The 13,533-nt window shown below is 47.6% G+C and overlaps 1 protein-coding gene across 1 annotated transcript in view; it reads right to left on the reverse strand.

The window, feature by feature from the left end:
• SLC6A16 (solute carrier family 6 member 16) overlaps positions 1–13,533 on the reverse strand; it is a 70,490-nt gene that overhangs the window by 52,668 nt on the left and 4,289 nt on the right. The window lies entirely within an intron of this gene.

The raw sequence follows: 13,533 nt of genomic DNA on the forward strand, positions 1-13,533 counted from the left end.
AAAAAAAAAAAAAAAAAAGAAAAAAAAAGTTAAGTAGTAATCGGTTTAAAATAACCTGTTATTAGCAGATGTTTTATATAAGCTTCATGGTAACTACAAAGCAAAAAACTCAGTAGAAATGATTCAAAGCATACCACTAAATAAAATCAATCTAGTCATATTGATATTATAATAAAGAAAAATATCATCATCTCAAGAGATACGGGAAAAACATTTCATAAAGTGCAACATACAATAATGATTTAAAGAAGAAAACTTTTAGCAAACTAGGAATAATTTTCCTAAGCTGATAAATGGTGTCTATCAAAAAAAGAACGTAATAGTGAACATATGCTTAAACATAGTCATATACTCAATAGTGAAATGAAGAAAGCTTTCTTTTTGAAATCAAGAACAATCAATGAAACCAGCTATCAGCACTTCCTTCCCCTTGCATTATATAGTTTAGACAGTACAGTAAAGCAAGGGGAATAAAAGACAAAGGTTAGACAAAACCCGCTATTCACAGATGATATGTGAAAGATTCAAAATACTACAGATAAATTATTTAAATTAACAAGATAATTTACAAAGATTGTTGGATGAAAACAGCAATAAATGAAAAGTAATTATATATCTATGTTTGCAACACATGCTTGGAAAATACAATTTAAAGATACCACTTATAAAATAATTTTGTAATATATAGTAAAATCCTGGGGAGGTAATGGCAATAATGGCACCATCGTTTTAAAATCTTCCCAAATACCCACATGAAAACAAGTAGTTCTACTAGATTGCAAGCCCAAAATCCATGGATAATGTTTACAATATCAAGATAAATCCCAAAATACAAGTCTATGCGAACAAACCACCAAGAGCCACAGACTTGTGTAGCATTAGCATCTGTGTGGGAGGAAGTAAAGGAACAAAAGAGCATCTGACAGACCTGAGGTGGGAAAAATACTCTCAAAATAATCAACAGGTACTCACCAGAAATCATGGAAACCCTATTAGAGAACAGCACCTTAAACTAGGAGATGTCTTGCCTAATCCAATAGCGGTTGAGTGCATGGAGTCTACAATAGAAACTGAAGGGACCAGGGCAGTCTAGATTCTGTGAACCCTTAAGATTAACCAACCAGGGGTCTTTTCCACCCAGAGGCCACAATGAGGAGAAATTCCTGTGAGTAAAGCCAAATTGAGCAATACAAGGACAAGAATAATGAAGGATAGGCCAGACATGGCGGCTCATGCCTATAATCCTAGTAATTTGGGACACCAAAGCAGGAGGATCACTTGAGGCCAGGAGTTCAAGATAAGCCTTGACAATGCAGCATAAACCCATATCTACCAAAAAAAATTAAATTAAAATTAGCCAGGCATAGTGGCACATGTCTGTGGTCCCAGCTACTTGGGAGGCTAAGTGGGGAAGATCGCTTGAGCCCAGAAGTTCAAGGTTACAGTGAGCTATGATCACGCCACTGCACTCCAGCCTGGTCAACAGAGTGGGACCCTACCCCTAAAAAAATAAAATAAAATAGGCTGGGTGCAGTGGTTCATGGCTGTAATCCCAGCACTTTGGGAACCCAAGGCAGGAGGATCACTTGAGGTCAGGAGTTCAAGACGAGCCTGGCCAACATGGTGAAACCCCATCTCCACCAAAAAACACAAAAAATTAGCCAGGCATTAGCTGGGCATGGTGGCGCGTGCCTGTAATCCCAGCTACTCAGGAGGCTGAGGCAGGAGAATTGCCTAAACCCAGGAGGCGGAGGTTGCGGTGAGCCGAGATCGCGCCATTGCACTCCAGCCTGGGTAACATGAGTGAAACTCCGTCTCAAAAAAAAAAAAAAAAAAAAAAAAAAATTAGCCAGGCATGCTGGCACACACCTGTAGCCCCGGGTACTCAGAAGGCTGAGGTGAGATAATCACTTGAATCCAGGAGGCAGAGGGTGCAGTGAGCCAAGACTATACCACTGCACTCCAGCTTAGGCAACAGAGTAAGATCGTATCTCAAAAATAATAGAAAAATAAAACTAATTAAAAGATAATTTTAAGAAAAAAATAGAGATGAAGGGGACACAGGATCCAGATAAAAATGGGGAGAAGGCCAGACGCGGTGGCTCACGCCTGTAAGTCCCAGCACTTTGGGAGGCCGAAGTGGGCAGATCAGGAGGTTAGGAGTTTGAGACCAGCTTGACCAACATGGTAAAACCCCTTCTCTACTAAAAATACAAAAATTAGACAGGTGTGATGGTGTGCACCTGTAATCCCAGCTACTCAGGAGGATGAGGCAAGAGAATCGCTTAAAACCAGGAGGCCAAGGTTGCAGTGAGCCAAGATCGAGCCACTGTACCCCAGCCTGGGCGACAGAGCGAGACTCCATCTCAAAGAAAATAGTATTAGGCTGGGCACGGTAGTTCACGCCTGTAATCCCAGCACTTTGGGAGGCTGAGTTGTGTGCATCACCTGAGGCCAGGAATTCGAGACCAGCCTGGCCGACATACTGTAACCCCGTCTATACTAAAATTACAAAACATTAGTCAGGCATGGTGGCAGGCGCCTGTAGACCCAGCTACTTGGGAGGCTGAAGCAGGAGAATCACTTGAACCTGGGAGGCAGAGTTTGCAGCCGCTGCACTCTAGCCTGGGTGACAGAACGAGACTCCATCTCAAAATAAATAAAGAATAAAGTCACCTTTCTTAAACACATTCTAGAATTGTTTTCCTTAAAAACAGGCTTTACAGAAATGAGAGAAACTGAGTTTTGGCCAACTGGCCACTTCCAACACCCACAAAGCCCCTTGAGCCCCAGGCGGACTCTTCTTTCCATATGGGTGCAACCCTCATGGTGCCCCTGCGATGTCATCCCAAGCAACTCCTTACCTAGGCTCATGCCCTCTGGGGAGTGCTCAGGATCCCCTGGAAAGGCCCATTTCCCTCACATTATCTCCTTCTCTGGAAGTATAACCTCCAAAAAAGGAAAAGAGGAAGTTGGTATCCGGTTTCTTCCAAAAGCAGAAAAACCACTGCCCTACCAGGCCAGTGATGGGCTGGACCCGGGCTTCCGCCGCCCAGGCACTTAACACTGATGGCTTTCCCCAAAGGCAGGGACTGAGGGCCGAATCCTGCCGAGGAACTGGCTCAAACTCGGACTGGATGAATGAGGAGAGCCGAAGGCAGTTTCCTGTGTCTTCCTGGAAGACACAGAGGATAAAGGAGGGATCCCTTTGATCCGTCAGCTCCACGGAGCCCAGGACAACCAGGAGGCTCCCAGCCAACGACCTGTCATCCATCAGCCGAGCCCAGCGAGCCCGGACCTCGAAAATGGCGCCCCGCCCCACACCCTAGATCTGAGTACGTTTCAGGGCTCCCTGGGCCAAGTGACCCTCACCCTAGCTTCGAGGCTTCCACCAGGTTCTTCAGTCCGGTCAGTTGGACAAAAATGAGGATGAAGAAGCCTCAGCAGGGAAACCAAGCCACCGCCGATGGCCCCTTCGGGCCTCGACGGATCCGCCGCCTGCGCGCGACCTTTCCCGCCGATTCTCTGCGCATGCGCCACCGCGCCCCTAGCGTTCTCCCTCGTGCTCTAGCAAACGCTTTCACAACTCCCTCCCTAACTCCTTGCTCTCGCCCCACCCATGCACATGCGCACATCCTCTGACTGACTGCGCACGCGCTGCTCCCTTCCCTAATGCACCCCACCCCACCCCACCCCACCCCACCCCTGACACCCACTACACCGTGCTTCAGGCGGGGCCTCTGGCGCATGCGCTTTGCTTCCACTGCCATTTAAGAGGAAGTGGGGATGAGGTGGGAGGATTGATCTTCTCATTCGTTCCTTTTGGCCTTCAAACCTTTTTTTTTTTTTTTTTTATGGGGTTTCACCATATTGATCAGGCTGGTCTCGAACTCCTGACCTCAGGTGATCCGCCCACCACAGCCTCCCAAAGTGCTTACAGGCATGAGCCACCTCGTCCGGCCTAAACCTTTTTTTTTTAGATGGAGCTTTGCTCTTGTTGCCCAGGCTGGAGTACGATGGCACAATTTTGGCTCACTGCAACCTCTGCCTCCCGGGTTCAAGCAATTCTGCCTCAGCCTCCCGAGTAGCTGGGATTACAGACATACGCCACCACGCCCGGTTAATTTTGTATTTTTAGTAGAGACGGGGTTTCTCCATGTTGGTCAGGCTGGTCTTGAACTCCCGACCTCAGGTTATCCTCCTGCCTTGGCGTCCCAAAGTGTTTGGATTACAGGCGTGAGCCACCTCGCTCGGCCTGCCTTCAAACCTTTCACACTAAGATCGCCTGCCAGAAACGAAACATTAAATATGTGTCCAACAAGGCAGACAAGGACATTGCCTTAAGAGAGCTCAGAAGCCTACTAGGGTTTTTTGTTTTTTTTTTTTCTTGAGACGGAGTTTCACTCTTGTTACCCAGGCTGGAGTGCAATGGCGCGATCTCGGCTTACCGCAACCTCCGCCTCCTGGGTTCAGGCAATTCTCCTGCCTCAGCCTCCTGAGTAGCTGGGATTACAGGCACGCGCCACCATGCCCAGCTAATTTTTTGTATTTTTTTAGTAGAGACGGGGTTTCACCATGTTGACCAGGATGGTCTCAATCTCTCAACCTCGTGATCCACCCGCCTCAGCCTCCCAAAGTGCTGGGATTACAGGCTTGAGCCACCGCGCCCGGCCAAGGGTTTTAAACAAGAATTAAAAACTCAAAGATTGACGTAGGTCATCCATTCTCATGCTTTCTGGTCTCTTAAGAATTATTAAGGACTTCAACAATTTATATGTTACATTTATATGGGTTGTATGTTTATGTGAGTTATATCTATCAATATTAAATTTCTAAAATAGTTATTGTTTAAAATTCATTGTGTCAAAATAACATTTTTATTTAAAATAACTATAATTTCTATACCAAAAGAAATTTTAGGGAGAAGAATGGCATTGTTTTACATTTTTGCAAATATCTTTAATGCCCAGCTTTATATACGACAGCTGGGTTCTCATATCTGCTTCTGCATTAAGTGTGTCAAAATAGATCCTGTCTTGTAGCTTCTGGGAAACATCACAATATGCAAAAAGGAAATGACAGTGAAAGGCAAATAACATCCTAGTAGTATTATGAAAATAATATTCACCTCATGGACCCCCAAAAGTGTTTCAAGAGCCCCCAGGAGTCCCTGGGGCACACTTGGAGAATCATAGGCTTAAACTGTTATGATTGAACAAAGAGATGAAGAGGAAATTGTGGGGGTGCTTTAAGAATTCATCACAATCTTTGGGAATCATTCAATCCTTCAACACGTATTTACTGAGAGTCTATTAAATGCTAGGAATTGGGAATACTGTAGAGAACAAAATAGACCCCATTCCTGCCCTCAGTTTGCTTCACACAACAGGAAAACAGATACATGATGACTCACAAATAATTACGTGATTATAAATTGTATTAAGGCTGGGCGAGGTGGCTCATGCCTGTAATCCCAGCACTTTGGGAGGCCGAGGTGGGCAAATCACAAGGTCAAGAGATTGAGACTATCCTGGCCAACATGGTGAAACCCAATCTCTACTAAAAATACAATAATTAGCTGGGCATGGTGGCGTGCGCCTGCAGTCCCAGCTACTCAGGAGGCGGAGGCAGGAGAATAGCTTGAACCTGGGAGGCGGAAGTTGCAGTAAGCCGAGATCGCGCCACTGCACTCCAGCCTGGCTACAGAGCAAGACTCTGTCTCAAAAAAAAAGTTAAAATTTATGAACTTTATGAAATGTATACATTGGAATCGATAAACTGAACTTCACCAAAATTAAGAATTTTTGTTCATCTCAAAATTAGATAAATAAATAATGTATTTAGTGCTATGACCGGCTGGGCATGGTGGCTCAAGTCTGTAATCCCAGCACTTTGGGAAGGCAAGGTGGGCAGATCACATGAGGCCAGGAGTTCAAGATCAGCAGCCTGGCCAACATGGTGAAACCCCATCTCTACTAAAAATACAAAAATTAGCCAGGCGTGGTGGCACACACCTGTAATCCCAGCTACTCGGGTGGCTTAGGCACAAGAAGCACTTAAAACCAGGAGGCAGAGGTTGCAATGAGCCAAGATCATGCTATTGTACTGCAGGCTGGGTGACAGAGTGAGACCCTGCCTCAGAAATAAATAGATAAAAGTGCCATGACAGAAAAGGGCCGTAGACCTAATTCATTTTATTTATTTATTTATTTATTTATTTTAAGACTGGGTCTCGCTCTCTCACCCAGGCTGGAGTGCAGTGGGGCAATCTCAGCTCACAGCCATCACTGCCTCCCAGGTTCAAGCAATTCTCCCTGCCTCAGCCTCCTGAGTAGCTGAGATTGCAGGTGCCTGCCATTACGCCTGGCTAATTTTTATATTCTCAGTAGAGACAGAGTTTTGCTATGTTGGCCAGGCTGGTCTCAAACTCCTGATCTCAGGTGATCTGCCTGTCACGGCCTGCCAAACTGCTGGGATTACAAGCATGAGCCACTGTGCCCCGCCCATAGACCTAATTTAGAAGGAAGAGTTCTCTAAGGAAGTAACACTGGAGCTGAGGCTTGAAGGATGATTTACTAGGTGAAAAACGTGTGTGAACATCTCAAGCCCCAGTCTGTGCAAAGGCCTTGAGGCAAGGCAAACTGTGAGTTCAAGGCACCAGGGAACGTCTCAGTCAGTCAATAAATATTTATTGAATGATGTGCCCCACACTGTCCTAGAATCCAAGGATAAAATTATGAAAAAGATTTTACATTCCAGTTGCACAAAGAAAATAAATACCTAAACAGAAAGAATTTCCGAGAATGAGAGTGCTGACAGGGAGTTCCTTTAGACAAGGTAGTCAAGAGGGACTCTTGGGGAAAGTGGTGTTTCCACAGAGACCTGAAAGAGATGAGGGAGCCATGTGAACGTGCCAGGGGAAGAACAAACGTGCCAGGCAAAGAAAATGGCAACAGTGAAGGCCTTGAGGCAGAAATACACTTCATAGGTTCTGGAAACTGCAAGAAGTCTGACATGAATGCATCCCAGTGACTAAGGAAAAGGTAGCAACAGATCAGAGCAGTGGCAGGGGTCAGACTGTCAGGTCTCCATCTGCAAGCCTGGAGCCTTAAAGTCGGAAGTCCTGTCTGCCCCAGCTGATGTCTCCCAACCCCTGCCTCCGTTCCACATTGTCCCTGATCGTCCAGTGGAGCTTCCCTGGACAAGCTCCTCACCCAACCCTGCCATCTTAACTGTTCTTATGATAATGTAAATACTTTTCACCCAACCCTGCCATTGTAACTGAACTTGTGGCCATGTATACTCCTTGCCCCTATCCCCAACCACTGTAACTGATCTTACTCTGCAACACCCCCACCCCCCAAAAAAACTATCCCAACCTATAAAGCCAATTCCCACCTTACCTCCTTCACCTGTCCTTTCTTGGATTCGGCCCACTTGCACCCAAGCGAGAAATAAAACGGCCTTGTTGCTCACATAAAGCCTGTTTGGAAGATCTCTTTATTAAATGCATTTAATATTTGGTACTATTGGATGTGAATAACACAGACTGTCATTTGGAGGCCCTTATAGGTCATGGTTGGAATTGCTCTTTTTTTTTTTCTGGGTGAGATGAAAGCTATTTGTGGGTTCTGAGTCAAGGAGTGACTTGCATTTTAGCAACAATTCTCTGGCTTCTGGGCAGAGAATAGGATGTATGGGTGTATTCCTCTGTTTTCACCTGCTATAAAGAACTGCCCGAGACTGGGTAATTTACAAAGGAAAGAGGTTTAATTGACTCACAGTTCAGCATGGCTGGGGAGGTCTCCAGAAACTTACAATCATGGCAGAAGGTGAAGGAGAAGAAAGGCACCTTCTTTATAAGGTGGCAGGAAGAAGTGCTGGGCGAAGGGGGAAGAGCCTCTTATAAAAGCATAAGATTGGCCAGGTGCGGTGGCTCATGCCTGTAATGCCAGCACTTTGGGAGGCCGAGGCGGGCAGATCACGAGGTCAGGAGATCAAGACCATCCTGGCTAATAACGGTGAAACTCGTCTCTACTAAAAATGCAAAAAGTTAGCCAGGCATGGTGGCACACACCTGTAGTACCAGCTACTCAGGAGGCTGAGGCAGGAGAATCGCTTGAACCCAGGAGGCGGAGGTTGCAGTGAGCTAAGATCACACCACTGCACTCCAGCCTGGGCAACAGAGGGAGACGCCATCTCCAAAAAAAAGCAAAAACAAACAAAAAAAATCAGATCTAGTGAGAAATCATTCACCGTCACAAGAACAGCCTGGGGGAAACCACCCCCATGATTCAGTCACCTCCACCTAGTCTATCCTTTGACACATGGGGATTATGGAGATTACAATTCAAGATGAGATTTTGAGTGGGGACACAACCAAACCGTATCAATGGGCTAAGGGTGGAAGCAGAGAGCCCAATGAGGAGGAAATCTCCAGTCCAGGCAAGAGATGGTGGTGGTTAGATCTGGGTAATAGTAATGGAGATGGTGAAATGTGGTCAAATTCTGGATTTGTTTCAAGAGTAGAACGGACATGATTTGTTGATGAACTGTGTGGTGGTTTAAAAATACATCTGCAAATTCTTTGACGCTTTGAAAGATAGTCTAATTCCCCAATCTTTGAGTGCAGGCTCTCCTTAGCCACTGGCTTCCACTGAACAGAAGTAACGGTGGGTAACCGCCGGGCATGGTGGCTCGCACTTGTAATCCCAGCACTTTGGGAGGCTAGGGCCGGCATCTCACCTGAGGTCAGAGTTCAAGACCAGCCTGACCAACATGGAGAAACCCCGTCTCTACTAAAAATATAAAATTAGCCGGGCGTGGTGGCACATGCCTGTAATCCCAGCTACTCAGGAGGCTGAGGCAGAAGAATCACTTGAACACAGGAGGCAGAGGTTGCAGTGAGCTGAGATTGCGCCACCGCACTCCAGCCTGGTGACACAGAGCGAGACTCTGTCTCAAGAAAAAAAAAAGGCTCCAAAACTTTCTTTGAGCCTGAAGAATTGGAAGATGGTGTAACAGTTTAACTGAAAAGGAAAGCACTGGAGTGGGCAGAAGGTAGGAGGGAATCAGTAGTTTCGTTTTGAGCAAGTTAAGTTTGAGATGTCAATTACACAGCCAAAGGGAGAGGTTGAGTTGGCAAATGGATCTCCCTGAGTCTGCAGTTCCAGGTTAGAGTTTGAGGCTAGGCATATAAACTGATGAGTCAATAGTATTGTAGATTGCGAGAAACACTATGGGACTGCATGATATCATCTCGTGAGTGAGTGCATCTAGAAAGGGCTGGGACTCCCCAGATTTTATAAGCTATAAAAAAGAAGATCCACTGGAGATTGAGGAGAATCAGCCAGTGAAGAAGGAAGAAAGAAAAGCAAGAGGGAATTTGCCAATAAAAGAGGAGGGATCTGGTGAATTAAGTGGTTAGAAATGCTGTTCTCAAACATTAATGCACATCAGAGTCACCAGAAAGGCTTGTTAAAGCACAGATTGCCAGATCGGGTGCAGTGGCTTGTGCCTGTAATCCCAGGACTTCGGGAGGCCAAGGCTGGCGGATCACCTGAGGTCAGGAGTTCAAGACCAGCTTGGCCAACATGGCGAAACCCCACCTCTACTAAAACTACAAAAATTAGCTCGGCATGATGGTGGGTGCCTGTAAATCCCAGCTACTCATGAGGCTGAGGCGGGAGAATCGTTTGTTTGAACCCAGGAGGTGAAGGTTGCAGTGAGCCGAGATTGCACCACTGCACTCCATCCTGGGCAACAGAGACTGTCTCAACAACAACAAAAGAAACAGAAGCTGAGGGACGACGCGGGTGGTGACTCAGTGTTCAGATACAGAACTGTGTGGCTCAGGTCAGGGTTTCAAAGGGAGCCCTCGGGGGCTTTGTGGGGGATAGACTGGAAGGGAGAGACTAGAGGTCAGGGAGACCCTAGAGTCAGGTTCCAGGTATGACAGCAGGAGCCCTGAGCCTGACCGAGCCCTGAGGACAGAGAAGAGGGGTGCAGGGGAGACTCAGGAGGCAAGAGGGACCTGGCTTAGAAACCAACAAGCTGTTGTGGAAAAGGGGACTAGACGGGGCTTTGACCTAGTTGTCGGGGGGAAACCCCACAAGTGCCGTGGCAAGGGTCTGAAGCCTCAGCCTGCTCCCATATAAACATTGATTTAGAAAAGAATTAGAAATATAAGCACATAGTTATTCCTTTATATAATCATATATAATCTTATAGTTATTTATCATAAAGATATATACTCAATACAACCTTTAATTTTACAAACGATTATCAAGTTATGAAGCATGGAACTGAGGTGACATTGTGAGCAAAGTGACCCTAAGGCAAGATGCTCTAAGCTCTCTGTCACGCCCGCATAAGGGCTGCAGGAGGGCGCCTCGGCTGTGCGGAAGCCCCAGCGCTGGGGAAGCGCCCACTATTTAGCCAGCTAGGGAAGGAGACGTCCAAAATGGCTGAGACTTCTTCCTGGGGAAGTTAGGAGAAAACTCCACTCCCCCAAGCTCTTGTAGCAAGGCCTGATGGCTGTCAGGGAGGCCCGGAGACATCCGGGGGCTTAACTGTGTCTATGTGACACTGTGCTTCAGTGGTCACACTCCATGTCTGCTCCGCTTCTGCACCTGGTTTCTTTTTTTCAGAAGAATTAATAATAGTAACATAATGTTAATGTCCTTGATGTATCTGACAAATATGCAAAAAGTGCTGACACATTAGGTTTTTTCCTCATCTCAGCTACTTGAAAGTCCTGGGCCCCCTACCTTCAAGACACGTGATTTACCTGACCCTACCACTGACCACCATGACCTCACCCTACCTTCCCTGCCCCCTGCTTTGTACTCAATAAAAGTCAGAGCATCCAGGCACTCGGGGTCACTACTGGACTTCGTGCTCTGGTTGGCAGTGGACCCCCGGGCCCAAACTCTCTTTTCTCTTTCTTGGTGACTTCTGTCTTTTATTTCCACAGTTTCTTGTCTCCACACCAGCAGAGAGGGACTCACAGGACCCTGTAGGGCTGGACCCTACACCCAGTAACTGGAGAGATGGTGGGGCTGCCTCAGATGAGGAAACCAGGTGAGAGAATTTGAGGGGGATCCTGAGCTCTCTGTGGGAGGTGGTAAGGGCAAGGGTCCCAGGGGAACATCCAGGGGACAGTTGGCTGGAGGTCAGAAGACATTTAGAAAAAGTAGATAAGCTGGGCACGATGGCTCATGCCTATAATCCGAGCACTTTGGGAAGCCGAGGCAGGTGGATCACGAGGTCAGGAGATTGAGAGCATCCTGGCTAACATGGTGAAATCATGTCTGCACTAAAAATACAAAAAATTAGCCAGGTGTGATGGCACCTGCCTATGGTTCCAGCTACTGGGGAGGCTGAGGCAGGAGAACTGCTTGAACCTGAGAGGCGGAGATTGCAGTGAGCCAAGATCATGTCAGTGCACTCCAGCCTGGGCAACAGAGGGAGACTCCGTCTCAAAAAGAGAAAAGAAAAAGAAAAAGTAGATCAGGGCTGGACACCGTGGCTCACGTCTGTAATCCCAGCACTTTGGGAGGCCAAGGTGGGTGGGTCGCTTGAGGTCAGGAGTTCAAGATAGCCAACATAGTGAAATCTCAACTCTACTAAAAATACAAAAACTAGTTGGATGTAGTCTCACATGCCTGTAGTCCCAGCTTTTTAGGAGGCTGAGGCAGGAGAATCGCTTGATCTCAGGAGGCGGAGGTTGCAGTGAGCCGAGATTGCGCCACTGCACTCAGCCCGGGAGACAGAACAAGACCCCAGCTCAAAAAATCAAGAAAGAAAAAGTAGATGAGATCTCTTAGAAGAGAGAGGCAGCCGAGTCCCCAGAGAGGCAGATTTCCTAGAGTCTGGGTGGATGAATGGGTAGTGGGAAAACCCCCAAAGTTGGAAATCTGTGAGGGATTTGGGATTTGACAAGAGCGGGGAGCCCGTGGGAATGCCAGGGTTGCACCCGCAACCAGGCACTGCAAACCCAGATCTGTCAGGGCCCCAGGCTCAGCACCTGCTCCTCTGGGGCCTCTGCCCCTTTGGGCCCCACTGCAGAGGCAGGAAGTACTGCTTGATGCTCAGCTTCCGCTGGAGGTGCTGGCACGGCCCAGTGCCCTCCCCACTTCCAGGGACCTTCCCACCTCAAGTCTGTAGCACTTTCGCTTCCCCAGGTACCCAGCCCCTGCCCCCAGCACGTGGGTGCTCCCTGGTCTAGAACAGGCTGCAGACTCTGAGAGGCGCAACGAGAAGTGGGGAAGGGGAGACAGAGAAAGGAAGACAGGCCAGGCGTAGGGGCTCATGCCCATAATCCCAGCACCCTAGGAGGCCAAGGCAGGAGGATCGCTTGAGCCCAGAAATTTGAGACCAGCCTGGGCAATACAGTGAGATTCCCTTCTCTACCAAAAACAAAATGAGCCAGGCATGGTGGTAGGCAGCTGTAGTCCCAGCTACTGGGGAGGCTGAGACGCAAGGATGGCTTGAGCCTGGGAAGGTCGGGGCTGCAGTGAGCTGTGATCATACCACTGGACTGCAGCCTCGGCAACCCTGTCTCAAAAACAAAAAGAGAAAGAGATGAAGAGAGAAGGGAGGAAGGGACCCAAACAAGGGGCCAGAAACACAGAGGGAGGCCAGGCACAGTGGCTCAGCCTGTAATCCCAGCACTTTGGGAGACCAAGGCAGGAGGATCGCTTGAGTCCAGGAGTTCCAGACCAGCCCGGGCAACCTAGAGAGACCCTGTCTCTATTTTTTTAAATTAAATATAAAAAATGAAATAAATACACATCATGGCAAAACTCCATTTCTTAAAAAAAAAAAAACAAACAAAAAAACATAAAAATTAGCCAGGCATGGAAGTGTGCACCTGTAATCTTAGCTACTCGGAGGCTGAGGTGGGAGGATCACTTGAGCCCAGGCTACCATGAGCTGTTTGCCCAACTGTACTCCAGCCTGGGTGAAAGTGAGACCCTGTCTCGACAAAAAACAAATATATAAATAAAGTAAAGAGGCCGGGCGCGGTGGCTCAAGCCTGTAATCCCAGCACTTTGGGAGGCCGAGGCGGGTGGATCACGAGGTCAAGAGATCGAGACCATCCTGGTCAACATGGTGAAACCCCGTCTCCACTAAAAATACAAAAAAAAATTAGCTGGGCATGGTGGTGCGTGCCTGTAATCCCAGCTACTCAGGAGGCTGAGGCAGGAGAATTGCCTGAACCCAGGACGCGGAGGTTGCGGTGAGCCGAGATCGCGCCATTGCACTCCAGCCTGGGTAACATGAGTGAAACTCCGTCTCAAAAAAATAAAAAATAAAAAATAAATAAATAAATAAAGTAAAGAAACACAGAGAGAGGGAGGATAGACACCCCGGGGGCAGGAGGAGGAGAAAGACCCAGAGGAGAGAGAGACTGCTGAGAGAAGGGGACAGAGACGGGGTGTGGCCGGAGGGTGGGGACAAAGACCCAGAGAGGAGGAACAAGAGACCCAGGGCAGGGAGGGCAGGTACAGCTGCACACAGAGATGGCAG

Source organism: Cebus imitator, unplaced genomic scaffold (assembly GCF_001604975.1).
Source record: "Cebus imitator isolate Cc_AM_T3 unplaced genomic scaffold, Cebus_imitator-1.0 Scaffold266, whole genome shotgun sequence".
Classification (NCBI taxonomy): Eukaryota; Metazoa; Chordata; class Mammalia; order Primates; family Cebidae; genus Cebus; species Cebus imitator.